Here is a 12,608-nt window from a genome sequence, read left to right as displayed (position 1 = left end):
AGTAATCAGTAGTGCACAAGGAAAATTACAGTGAATGAGAATTTATTTGAATATTTCAAGATAGCTAGAAGAGAAGGATTTTCATGTTCCCAAAACAAAAGATAAATATTTGAGGTGATGACTGTCTCAGTTACCCTGATTTGATCATTACATATTGTCTACAGCTGGGGTCCCCAACCCTCCTGGCCACGGATCAGTACCAGTCTGTAGCCCGTTTTTGTTTTTTGTTTTTAAGACAAGTCTCCCTCTGTGCAGCAGTGCGATCTTAGGTAAATGTAACTTCCACCTCCGAGGTTTAAGCAATTCTCCTGCCTCAGCCTTCTGAGTCGCTGGGATTACCGGCATGTACCACCACACCTGTCTAATTTTTGTATTTTTAGTAGAAACAGAGTTTCACCATGTTAGCCAGGCTGGTCCCAAACTCCTTACTTCAGGTGATTCGCCCTCCTCATTCTCCCAAAGTGCTGGGATTACAAGTGTGAGCCATTGCACCTGGGCTTTTTTTTTTTTTTTTTTTTTTTTTTTTTTTTTTTTACAGGGAGTTTTGCTCTTGTTGTCTAGGCTGGAATGCAATGGCATGATCCTGGCACTCTGCAGCCTCTGTCTCCCAGATTCAAGGGACTTTCCTGCCTCAGACTTACAAGTAGCTGGGATTACAGGTATGAACCATCATGCCAGGCTAATTTTTGTATTTCTACAAAATACAGGGTGTCTCTATGTTGGTCAGGTTGGTCTCGAACTCCCAACCTCAGGTGATCCACCTGCCTCAGTCTCCCAAAGTGCTGGGATTACAGTCGTGAGTCACCGTGCCTGTCTCACCTGTTAGGAACTGGGCAGGCAGCACAGCAGATGAGCAGCGGGTGGTCTAGGGTGGCTTTATCTGTGTTCACAGCCACTCCTTATTGCTGGCATCACCACCTGACCTCCACCTCCTGTCAGATCGGTGGTGTTGTTAGAGTCTCGTAGTAATGCAAACCCTGCGGTAAACAGCACATGCGAAGGAGCTGGACTGTGTGCTCCTTATGAGAATCCAATGCCTATTGATCTGTGACTGTTTCCTGTCACCCCCAGAAGGGACGATCTAGTTTCAGGAAAACAAGCTCAGGGCTCCCATTGATTCTACGTTACCGTGAGTTGTGTAAATATTTCATTATATATTAAAATGTAATAATAATAGAAGTAGGCAGGGCACAGTTGCTCATGCCTGTTATTCTACTACTTTGGGAGGCTGAGGCCAGCGGATCACCTGAGGTCGAAAGTTCAGGACCAGCCTGACCAACAGGGTGAAACACCATCTCTGTTAAAAGTACTAAAACTGTCATGGTGGCAGGAACCTCTAATCCCAGCTACTTGGGAGCCTGAGGCAGGAGAACTGCTTTAACCCAGGAGCAGAGGTTGCAGTGAGCCACAATCACAGCATTTTGGAAGGCTGAAGTGGGCAGATCACCTGAAGTCAGCAGTTCCAGACCAACCTGGCCCACTGGTGAAACCCCGCCAGTAATAAAAATACAAAAATTAGCTAAGTGTAGTGGTAGAAGTCTATTAGCTCAGTTACTTGGGATGCTGAGGCAAAAGAACTGCTTGAACCCAGGAGGTGGAGGTTGCAGTGAGCTGAGATCATGTCCCTGCACTCCAGCCTGGGCAATAGAGCAAGATTATGTCTTTAAAAAAAAAAAAGAAGGCAAGCCAGTTACAATGGCTTTTACCTATAATCCCAGAACTTTGGGAGGCCAAGGTGGAAAGATCACTTGAGGCTAGGAGTTCCAGGTAAGCTGGGCAACATAGCAGGACCCCATCTCTACAAAACATTCTTTAAAAATTAGGCACAGCGGCATCTGCCTGTAGTCTTAGCCACTCAGGAGGCCGAGGCAAGAGGATTGCTGGAGCTAGGAGGTGGAGGCTGCAGTGAGCCATGCTTGTGCCACTGCACTCCAGCCTGGGTGACAGAGTGAGACCCTGTCTCTAAAAACAAAAATTCAAAGTAGAGAAAGGTATGAATTGTAAGTTCAAGCATGCCACGTTCCACATTTCCTTCAGAAGTGTTGATGCACACCCCACGAACTCTGCATTCATTTCCCAGCCCTGCCTTAACAAAGTACCCTAAACTGTGTGGCTTCAACCCCAGAGATTTATTCTCACAGTTCTGGAGGCCAGGAGTCTGAAATCAAGGGATTTTTTATTGTTTGTTTTTCCTGTGAAGGCTGTGAGGGAGGATCTGTCCCAGGTCTTGCTCATGAATTCTCAGTGCCTCCAGAGTTCCTTGGCTTGTAGATGGTCTTCTGTCTCTGTCTTGACATTGTCTTTTCTTTGTAGGTGTCTTTGTCCACACATCCCCTTTTTATAAGACCACCAGGCACACAGGATTAGGATTCACCCTCATTACCTCAGCTTAGCTTGATCACATGTGAAGAGACTATTTCCAAAGAAGGTCTCATCCACAGACCCTGCGACGTAGGGCTTCAGTGTCTTTTGGGGAGACACAGGACAACGCATAACACTATAGATTTGAAAATATTTTTGGTTTTAGTTTCTGGGTTTAATTTTTTCTTTTCCATGTTAGATAAGTGATGTGATGTTACCGTAACAAGTTTTGAGGAAGGCACATATCATAAAACCTGATAACACAATCGTCATGCTTAGGTTTTGGTTTTTTAATTTTAATTTTAATTTTTCTTGAGGCAGGGTCTTGCTGCATTACTCAGGCTGGAGGGCAGTGATGCAAACATGGCTCACTGCATCTTGGACCTCCTGGGCTCCAGCGATTTTCCCACCTCACCCTCCCAAAGTGCTAATATTATAGGAATGAGCCACCCTCCACCCAACTGTTCCCTATTTTTTGTTTGTATGTTGTTCATTTTACTCAAAAACACACCTTTGCAGCTGGGCATGCTAGCTCATGCCTGTAATCTTCAGCACTTTGAGAGGCTGAGACAGGCGGATCACTTGTGGTCAGGAGTTCAAGACCAGCCTGGCCAACATAGTATAATGCCTGCTCTACTAAAAATACAAAAAGGAGCTGGACGTGGTGGTGTATACCTGTAATCCCAGTGACTCACGAAGCTTAGGCAGGAGAACCACTTGAACCCTGGAGGCAGAGGTTGCAGTGAGCCAAGTTCATACTACTGCACTCCAGACTGGGTGGCAGAGCGAGAATGTAACTCAAAAAAAAAAAATGCAATATACATATATATTCATGCACATGCACACACACACATTTTTGCAATCTTTTTATATATCAACATTCACTGGTACAATTTAAATTCTATGATAGATTTCATTTAGAGTAATACAATCTAAATACTATTCTATTAAGTTGTACAACTAAAAAAAATGGGCCATGCATTTAAATGATTCAAAGTTCAAAAACTATGAAAAAGTATAGAACTGAGTCTCCCATATGGCAACTAGTGGCATATGTGTTTATTGAAATCTAAGTGAGTCCAGATATGGTGGCTCTTGCCTCTAATCCCAGTACTTTGGTAGGCCAAGTTGGGTGGCTCACCTGGCTCTTGCCTCTAATCCCAGTACTTTGGTAGGCCAAGTTGGGTGGCTCACCTGAGGTCAGGAGTTTGAGAGCAGCCTGACCAACATGGTAAAACCCCATCTCTACTAAAAACACAAAAAGTAACCGGATGTGGTGGTGAGCCTTTGTAATCCCATTTGCTTGGGAAGCTGAGGCAGGAGAACTGCTTGAACCTGGGGGACAGAGGTTGCAATTAGCCAAGATCACACAACTTCACTCCAGCCTGGGCAATGGAGCGAGACTCCATCTCAAAAAAGAAAAAAAATCTAAATGAATTAACATTAAAGAAAATGAAGGATTTGGTTCTTTGGCTGCGTGGAGCACATTCAGGTGCTCCACAGCTGCAGATGGCCCGGAAATATGGTCCTCATTGCAAAAAGTTCTATTGATTGGTGTTGGTGCAGCCTTAAAGCCGCTCTCCCACCCCTCCTCAAAACCAACCGCTTTTAGGGTTTTTTTGGTGATTCCTTTCCGAGATGATCTATACACACAATCAGCATGTGGAGTTACTATATCCACCTAAAAAAATCAGCGTCTCCCGTGTAGTGCAAATGACCTTGTAATAGTCCATGGAATGGAATGTATTCAGCTAGTTTCATAATGAAGTGCTCTTGAGTTTTACCCAGGTTTCCTGTTACAATTATTCTGTGGTGAACACCATTCTCTCTGCAAAGTAAATTCTTAACAGTGGAATTCCCTGGCCACAAGGTTCATATGTTTTTCTCATTTTTTTCTTTTTTCTTCCTTCCTTTTTTCTTTTCTTTCTCTCTCTCCCTCTATCCCCTCTTTTTTCCTCTTCCTACTTCTTTTCCTTCCTTTCCCCCCTCTTCCCCCTCTTTTCTCTCTATCACACTTTTCTCTTTCCTTTACAAGGTCTTCTATGCAGTGATCCTAAATCACTGCAGCCTTGAACCTTTGAGCCCAAGCCATCCTCTTGCCTCAGCCTCCCAAGTAGCAGGGACTAAGACCCCCATGCCTTTCTATTTTTTTATTTTCTTTTTTGTGGAGATGGGTCTTACTATGTTTTTCAGGCTAATTTTCATCTTAGTATATGCTTTTCAAGGGTTCTTATCCAAAGGTACCTGGATCAAACTTAGTCACTTGAAGCCCTTGTCATTGTGTTGAAATTTGTGTCTGTCTCCTCCATCCTGGGGAGATTTAAAACATCTATCCTCTTTTCAAGCAGATCAGTGACTTCAAAAAGTGTAGAAATGTTGTGAGGCAAGGCAGAAGGATCACATGAAGTCCGGAATTTGGGACCAGGCTGACCAAGAAGGTGAAACCCTGTCTCTACCAAAAATATAAAACTTACCTGAGTGTGGTGGTGCACGCCTGCAGGCACAGCTTCTCAGGAGGCTGAGGCAGGTGAATTTCTTGAATCTGGAAAGTGGAGGTTGCAGTGAGTCGAGATCGTGCCACTGCATTCCAGCCAGATACAAATAGCAGCTTTAGACTTGATCCCGCCAGGCATGACCACTGGGCATGTTCAGCAGTGGATCACCTGATTCTGCCTCAGTTTCCAGTGTCTTCTCAGAGGCCTGGAGTGGAGCATCTGAAGCCGGGCTGGATGTCTTGCTGCATAAATACTCTCTCCACTTCCACCTGTGCCATCAGCCTGGGTGAAGACTCATGTCAGGGAAGAGCCATCTTCCTCCTAAAGCCCCACCTGCCTGATGGCTGAGACTTCTCCCTCATTTCCGGAACTCCCAGAGGGCCTTGAACATCTTGTTATTTGCTAAATGTGCAAGCACAGATTGCCTGTACCTTCCCTCGGACCTTCCTGCCCCTCCCTATAGAGCTATCTGAAGTCTGGAAATGTTTATTTGCCTTTGGAGAAATTCTACTTCCATCTGCCCCAGACTCATCAAAATTACAGTAACAGCTGGCACTCTAACTTTCTGGAGCCTGTTCCAGCAGCCAGGAGGTCTCTTCTTCAAGTCCTCTTTGTAACACCATTTAAGATGGGAAACTGAGGCAGATGAGCTCGAGCTTGGGTTCAACCTCGAATCCCTGGGCCCAGGGGTTTGAGGCTTGGGTTCAACGTTAAAGGTTGTGGGATTTAAGGTTGGTGTGGGAAGTGTTCTGTTTGGCACCCCCTACCCCAGTGTGTAGGGGTTGGGTCCTGGGTTGCCTGCAGAGCCCCAGTTTATGCCTGCTGACCTGACTCATTTGTGACTAGTGTTCTCTTTAACTGCAAAATGTTGTGGTTTGGGAGAGAAATTCTGTGCTCACCCTGTTCACGTGCACCCTGAGGAAGGCCTGACACCACCACACAGCCTCTGATACACACTGGAGAAAGCCGGCGCTAGGATGTGCCTGTCAGCAGGAAGAGCTGCAGCATCTACATCCACATGTAGACATATTTGTACACATACATTCATACACACACATCCATATATATACATGTATTTATATACATCCATACACACATCTGTATACCTACACATTCATACACATATCTACATATAGATATTTTCATGTACACATCACTATACACACATATCCATATCCACACATATCTGTATTTTGGTATATCTGTATACATACACATCTACACACATCCATGCACAGATACATCTGTACACAGATAAATACACATTTGTACACACACATCTGCACACACGTCGGTGGGGATCAAGGAAATACAGCATTAACTAGTGACGGTCTGATAATAGCTAGTATTGTTTTGACATCTTTTGGGTGGCTATCGGAGGGGTGTGTGAAGAGTGTTGGAGGTTGGCAGGTCCATCAAACATGGTATTTGTAGTTGCTCCCGGCCTTTCTACAGGATCTCCCATGTGGAGCCTTGGAGTGTAGTGAACTGTCCCTGTGGCCCACCTGCCAGTGTCTGCACCAGTGACCAACAAAGTTCTGGCTTCATAGACCTCAAGGACTTTGGATTGTACTGTAAGAAATGCTGGTGTGCCATCATCGGACGTGTCTGGTCACCACGTGGAGATTAGTTGCCAGCGACAGGATGGGAGCTGGGAGAGCCAGGAGGATGTTGCAGTCAGACAGGCTCAATAATCAGGGCTGGAGCTGGCGTGCAGCAGAGGTGGCAGATGGGGTTGACTCTAGTCACATTCCATAGAGATGGTCGACTGAGTTCCTGATGGATCCAACGAGGGCATTGTCAAGGAGAGGAGAGGAGTCCTCTGTGTTTATGTCTGAGTTTATAACACAGGTTTTTAATCCGGAGCTTAAAAAATTGCAGAAGGCCCGGGCATAGTGGTTCATACCTATAATCTCAGCACTTTGGGTGGCCAAGGTGGGCGGATCACTTGGGCTCAGGAGTTTGAGACCAGCCTTGCCAACACGGTGAAACCCTGTCTCTACTAAAAATACAAAAATTAGCTGGGCATTGTGGGTGTGCGTCTGTCATCCCAGCTACTTGGGAGGCTGAGGCAGGAGAATCATTTGAACCCGGGAGGTGAAGGTTGCAATGGACCTGGATTCTGCCACTGCACTCCAGCCTGGGTGACAGAATGAGACTCTGTCTCAAGAAAAATTGAAAATTAAGGAAGAATCGGCATAGAAAGCCATTAGCTGGGCTATCTCCTGCTCTCTCTCTGGTCCCAGCTTGTGTGATCATTGTGGGGCTTGCTGGCCACACCTGTCATTCCAGGTGACACCACAGCCTTTTCAGGGCTAGAGAGACCAGCAGCCACCCATGGTCAGCAAGGCTAAGTGGTTCTAGGCATAGCTGGAGATGAAACTGGTGATGGGGGCAGCCCTGTCATCTTTACAGGGAACCTCCTGCAGCAGAGGGGCAGCAAGCTGGCCTCTCTGCATCGCTGAGCCATCTGCTGAGTGACCAAGTCCATGTGACAGGTAGGAGATAAAACCACTTATGCCCTGTCTCCTCCGTGGCCAGGCTAGGGTGCGGGCCAAATGCCGCCTGATGGTCCTTATCACCCCAGCCTCTCAATATCAACATCCCATCTAAGGACAGATGTAGGCTCAGTGTAAACCCCCAGAACTTCCCAAAACCTCCAACTTTAACCACAAACCTTAAAATAGCAGATTTTGGGTTGTTCTTATTCTCACCCACGATAAGAAACACACGTAACATTTTGACCTAAAATACACGGGGTATTTAAAATACACACACAGGCTGAGCAGATGCTGGCCCTGTGCCAGAGCCAGGGTGGTGGTGCCTGGGTGTGCCGCTTATGTGTTCTGAAAGATTCCAAGGTAAGGACAGGAGCTGGGGCTGGGGGCACTTGGAGCGGTGGCTGTCGACCACCTCATGTGGGTGTTTGGGAGTTGTAACAGCTGGCCCATTTCAACCTGTGTGTTCTGGATGACTTTCAGTGTTGCAGAAGCAGAAGCTTCAGAAGGTGAAATTTACCCCACAACCCATGATGTGTGGTTAATTCTTTTTTCATCTGTTCTATTTGATTTTGTTTTATTCTACTTTATTTTTTTTTTTGAGACAAAGTCTCACAGTGTTGCTCGGACTGGATGCAATGGTGCAATCTTTGCTCACCGTAGCCTCTGCCTCCTGGGTTCAAGTGATTCTCCTGCCTCAGCCTCCCGAGTAGCTGGGATTACAGGTGTCCACCACCATGCCTGGTTATTTATTTATTTATTTGTATTTTTGTAGAGATGGGGTTTTACTATGTTGGCCAGGCTGGTCTGAAACTCCTGACCTCAGGAAATCTGCCCGCCTTGGCCTCCCAAAGTGCTAGGATTACAGGCATGAGCCATTGTGCCCGGCCTCATTCCACTTTATCCTTGGGCCAAGCACAGTGTCCCACACCTATAATCCCAGAACTTTGGGAAGCCAAGGCAAGAGAATTGCTTGAGCCCAGGAGTTCAAGACCAGCCTGGGAAACATACTGAGACCCCTGTTTCTACAGTAAAAAAGAAATTTGGGTGTGTACACACACACACACACACACACACACACACACATTAGCCAAGGTGATGGCACATGTCTGTAGTACCAGCTACTTGGGAGGCTGAGGTGAAAGGATCGATTGAGCCTGGGAGGGCAAGGCTGCTGTGAGCCATAATCAGGCCTGTCTGTGGGCTGCTGTGCAGGGCACAGGTGTTGACTCTTCAAGAAGCCCCCCAACCCCAAGGCCCCTGGGGTATCCCAAGTCTCCTTTTTGCCTGGGGCTGGGGGTGTTGGTCCCTGGGGGCTGACACTTTCACCTGTCTGCTCTCTGTCACTGCAACACTGCTGGAAAGAAAGGAGGAGGATGGACACTGGGTGGCCGACCTGGGTGCCAAACTCTTTGTGCCAGGGCTTGGCAGGCCAAGGGGCCTGCTGCAGCAGCAGGGCCAGCTGTGGAACAACTTTCTGAGGATTCAGTACAGCCTCCTGGGTAAGGCACTGCATGTCTGGCTACAGGGCAGGTGGAGGTGGCAGGGCCTGCCCTGTTTTCTGTGGCTGTGGCTCTGCAAGCTAAGATATGCTGTCACCACAGGATTTTTCATTAGTCATTCTGTGGGCTCTGAGTAGGACTTAGTACCTGCTCATTTAAAAAAAAAAAAGGTGTGTTTGTTGAGGAGACATTCATCCATCTCTTAAGACCTCCCAGTGGACAGGTTCTAATGGAGTGACAGGTGAAGCAGACCACAGGGCTGGGAGGACTTGGCTGAGGCCAGGTTAGGCTAGGCCCTCCTCCTCTTGGAGCCCTGGTGGAGGGATGCGTGGCAGAGGAGGGCAGGGGTCCCTTGATTGATCCTCACAGCTCAGGCAAAGTAGCCAGAGCACCAGTGCAGCACTGTCCAGAGGCTGCAGACAGAGAGCAGCTCAGATGGCACCTACAGGCTGGAGCTGGGCCACAAGCTCCACTGCACACAGGTCCCAGCCTTCAGCCACAAGGTGGGTGCCCAGGCCAGGTGGGATGTCCAGAGAGAGCACCAGAGTCTGGCAAGTGGTGATCTGAGTACCCTGAGCTCATCCCCAAAGAGATGAACTTGCTCCCAATAGCATAGCCATATAGGAATGGTTCCAGGGCTGGCACTTCAGCCTCAGTCTTATGTCTATTCATCCAGGGTTGCTTCAGCCCAGGAGGCAGAAGTTGTAATGAGTCAAGAATGTGCCACTGTACTCCAGCCTGGGCAACAGAGTGAGATATCATCTCTAAAATAAATAAAAAGTTAAAAAAAAAGGCCAGTCTCAGTGGCTCACGCTTGTAATTCCAGCACTTTGGGAGGCTGAGGCAGGCAGATCACTAGGTCAGGAGTTCAAGACCAGCCTGGCCAACATGCTGAAACCCTATCTCTACTAAAAATATAAAAATAGCCAGGTCTAGTTGTGGGTGTCTCTAATCCCAGCTTCTCCAGAGGCTGAGGCTGAGGCTGAGGCTGGAGAATCACTTGAATTGGAGGCGAGCCATGGGAAGCACTGGGACAAGAGCAGCAACAAGAGGCATCTCCGTGTCAGCCAGATGTTCAAGAATGACTCAGAGGCCCACCCTGAGCAATCACTTCATGGAGGTAAGCCTGGTTACTGCAGCAGAGCTGTGCCCTGTGAGTCCAGCATAGACGGTGGGAGCTACGGAAACCCTCATGGTCCTCTGGCCATGGTTGTAAGGATGCAGGCAGCTGAAACTCAGCCTTGGTGACTTTCCCTTTTGTATTTCCAGCCCCACATCCCCAGGGGTAAGAAACCCTTGTCACAGTGCCAAGGACTGGAAGAAAGACTTGGGAAACACAGATTTCTAACTGTAAAAATGCGTTTTGGAAACAGCAGTTTGTTTTTAGTTTTTCCCAGAGTGGTTGTTCTTTTGCTGAGTTAGGAATGATGGTGTGCTCAGCAGCTGAGCAGGTAATAGTTCTTTTACAGCATGCATTTAACTTTGTACATGTTTTTTTTTTTTTTTTTTCCCACATCCAGTCCTGCAAATGGCGGTGGTTTATGTTTCTTGAGATGGAGTCTCACTGTGTCACCAGACTTAAGTGCAGTGGCAAGATCTCAGCTCACTGCAACCTCTGCCTCCCATATTCAAGCGATTCTCCTGCCTCAGCCTCCCAAGTAGCTGGGACTACAGGCATGCACCACAATGCCTGGCTAATTTTTGTATTTTTAGTAGAGATAGAATTTCACCATCTTGGCCAGGATGGTCTTGATCTCTTGACCTTGTGATCTGCCCACCTCAGCCTCCCAAAGTGCTGGGATTATAAGTGTGAGCCACCATGCCTGACCCAACCTTCTTTTTTACATGGGCTTCTGTCTTATTCTTACAAGGTCTCCCAGCTAATATCCCTTATGCCTCCTGCCTCAGTTTCTTCAGTCTTTTACCTGCTTTCTTTTGAGTGTACAGCCTTGTTTCTGTGAAGCTCACTGCTACAGGGTCTCTTTCTGGTTCCACGATGAGCTTTTTGTGGCCGTGTGGTCATTAAACACTCACAGTGGCTGCCTCGACTGCCCTCCTGGCAGGACTAGAAACTTCTTACCTCTCCACCATCCGGGGCTCAGACCTTGCCCAATGCCATGGTGGGCATCCCTCTGACTGGCTGTTGAATGTCACCTCCATAGCCTCTCTGCTGTGCCAGAGTCCCATGGCCACCCACAGGGCAGTAAATTTGAAAGAGTGCTCCAGGACTCTGCACACTGTGCTGTTCGCGGCTGTCATTGACTACAGGAGAGAAGGCAGGAGTGTTGGCACAGGGAAGGGGAATGGGACGGAGTCTAGGGTGAACCAGGACAAGTACCTAGTGTCCTCTCCCAGTCCCTGCACCTTCACATGGGACGCACTTCGCTGTCCCAGCACTATGTCACCCAGGGTGTTTGGTGGGGCTGCCTGATTTGCAGGTGCTGCTTGGCTCAGAGCACACTGTCAGACTTTTAGGAGGCAAGCAGGGGTCTGGCATAAACCACATTTTTACAAACAGTTCAGTTGTAGAGTGCCTCGTATCACTTCTAGGATTGGTGGGAACCCTCCCCCCGTCCAAGTTCCCAGACAAGCTATGAGCAGGCCATGCAGAGGCAGCTCAGGTCTGCTGTGACAACTCACCCACAATCTCCAGTGTCTGCTGCTCTATTTCTTTTCCCCCACTCCTCCCACCATCTTAATCCCAGGAAGAAGCCCTATCTCCTTGAGGCCTGGGTCGGGCCTCTGAGCTGCCCAGAGGCCTCATGGTGGGTGTTGGCTGCCAGTTGCAGTGCCTGTGGCCATACTGAAGGACTCCTACCTGGAAGTGATGCTGCAACCCCTGGAGGAGGTGTGACAGGAGCGGATAGAGGAGGCCATTTGGTGGCTACAGGCCTGGGTGCCCAGCCTGCCAGGCAACCAGGGTCCCAGGCCCATCAGGGTGACCCTGAGGGCCGTGAAAGGCACCCTGGAGCTGGTGAGTGAGAGCAAGGATGGGGCGTGGCTGGCAGTTGAGGATGACTGAGACAGCTCTCACTGTTCCCATTCTTTCCAGGTGGCTCACCAGATGCTGTCCTGGGCTGAGGCCACATTCTCACAGGCACTGAAGGGGCTCTGCAAACCCCTGCTGGACATGTATGGCCTCACAGCCAGGTAACACTGGGTTGGGAGTGTCGCATCCAGTGTTTCTGCCATGTATCAAGTGCAATGCTGAATGCTTCGACATGCTCTGACTCACTGACTACTTTGACCACCCTACACAGAGGCTTCTTCACTCCCCATTTCACAAGAGAGGAAGCTGGGGTTTCTTCCTCACTCTACAGAGACCTTGTGAGCACAGTCCCAGTGCAGGCAGGATTTTAGGAGCTGCTGTGGAGAAGTGCAGTGGGCAAGGCTGACCCCTGCCTTCAGGAAGCTCAGTTTTACTCAGAGACAGACACAAAGCCCAAGAAATCATCTACAGCAGAGTGTGCATAGCTCCCTGCAGAGAGCCTGAGACTCACCTCTTAAGCAGGCCATTCTGCTCTGTCACATTTCCTTGCTTTTGTTTTGTAATCATCTTTTTTTTTTTTGAGATGAAGTCTTGCTCTGTTTCAGTGGTGTGATCTCAGCTCATTGCAACCTCTGCCTCCTATGTTCAAGTGATTCTCCTGCCTCAACCCCCCAAGTTGCTGGGACTACAGGTGTGTGCACTACTGCTAATTTTTTGCATTTTTAGTAAAGTCAGGGTTTTGCCACTCCAGGCTGGTCTCAAA

General features: G+C 48.2%; 1 long non-coding RNA gene and 1 pseudogene across 7 annotated transcripts in view; one reads left to right on the top strand and one right to left on the bottom strand.

Annotated features, from left to right (window-relative positions):
• LOC108588354 (uncharacterized) overlaps window positions 1–12,608 on the top strand; it is a 160,536-nt gene that overhangs the window by 127,324 nt on the left and 20,604 nt on the right. For 6 of the 7 annotated variants that reach the window (XR_013527564.1, XR_013527563.1, XR_013527562.1 and 3 more), the window contains exons 4-6: window positions 562–11,830; window positions 11,909–12,006; window positions 12,451–12,536. This is a non-coding gene — a long non-coding RNA (uncharacterized LOC108588354). The remainder of the gene's footprint in view (window positions 1–561; window positions 11,831–11,908; window positions 12,007–12,450; window positions 12,537–12,608) is intronic. The other variant, XR_013527565.1, reaches the window with a different exon arrangement.
• On the bottom strand, window positions 2,555–2,649 carry LOC118148232 (small nucleolar RNA U13; annotated as a pseudogene).

The sequence above is a fragment of the Callithrix jacchus genome, chromosome 15 (assembly GCF_049354715.1).
Source record: "Callithrix jacchus isolate 240 chromosome 15, calJac240_pri, whole genome shotgun sequence".
NCBI classification, from domain to species: Eukaryota; Metazoa; Chordata; class Mammalia; order Primates; family Cebidae; genus Callithrix; species Callithrix jacchus.
The sequence above is the reverse complement of the archived record's forward strand: the minus strand, read 5'-3'. Positions and strand labels throughout refer to the sequence as shown.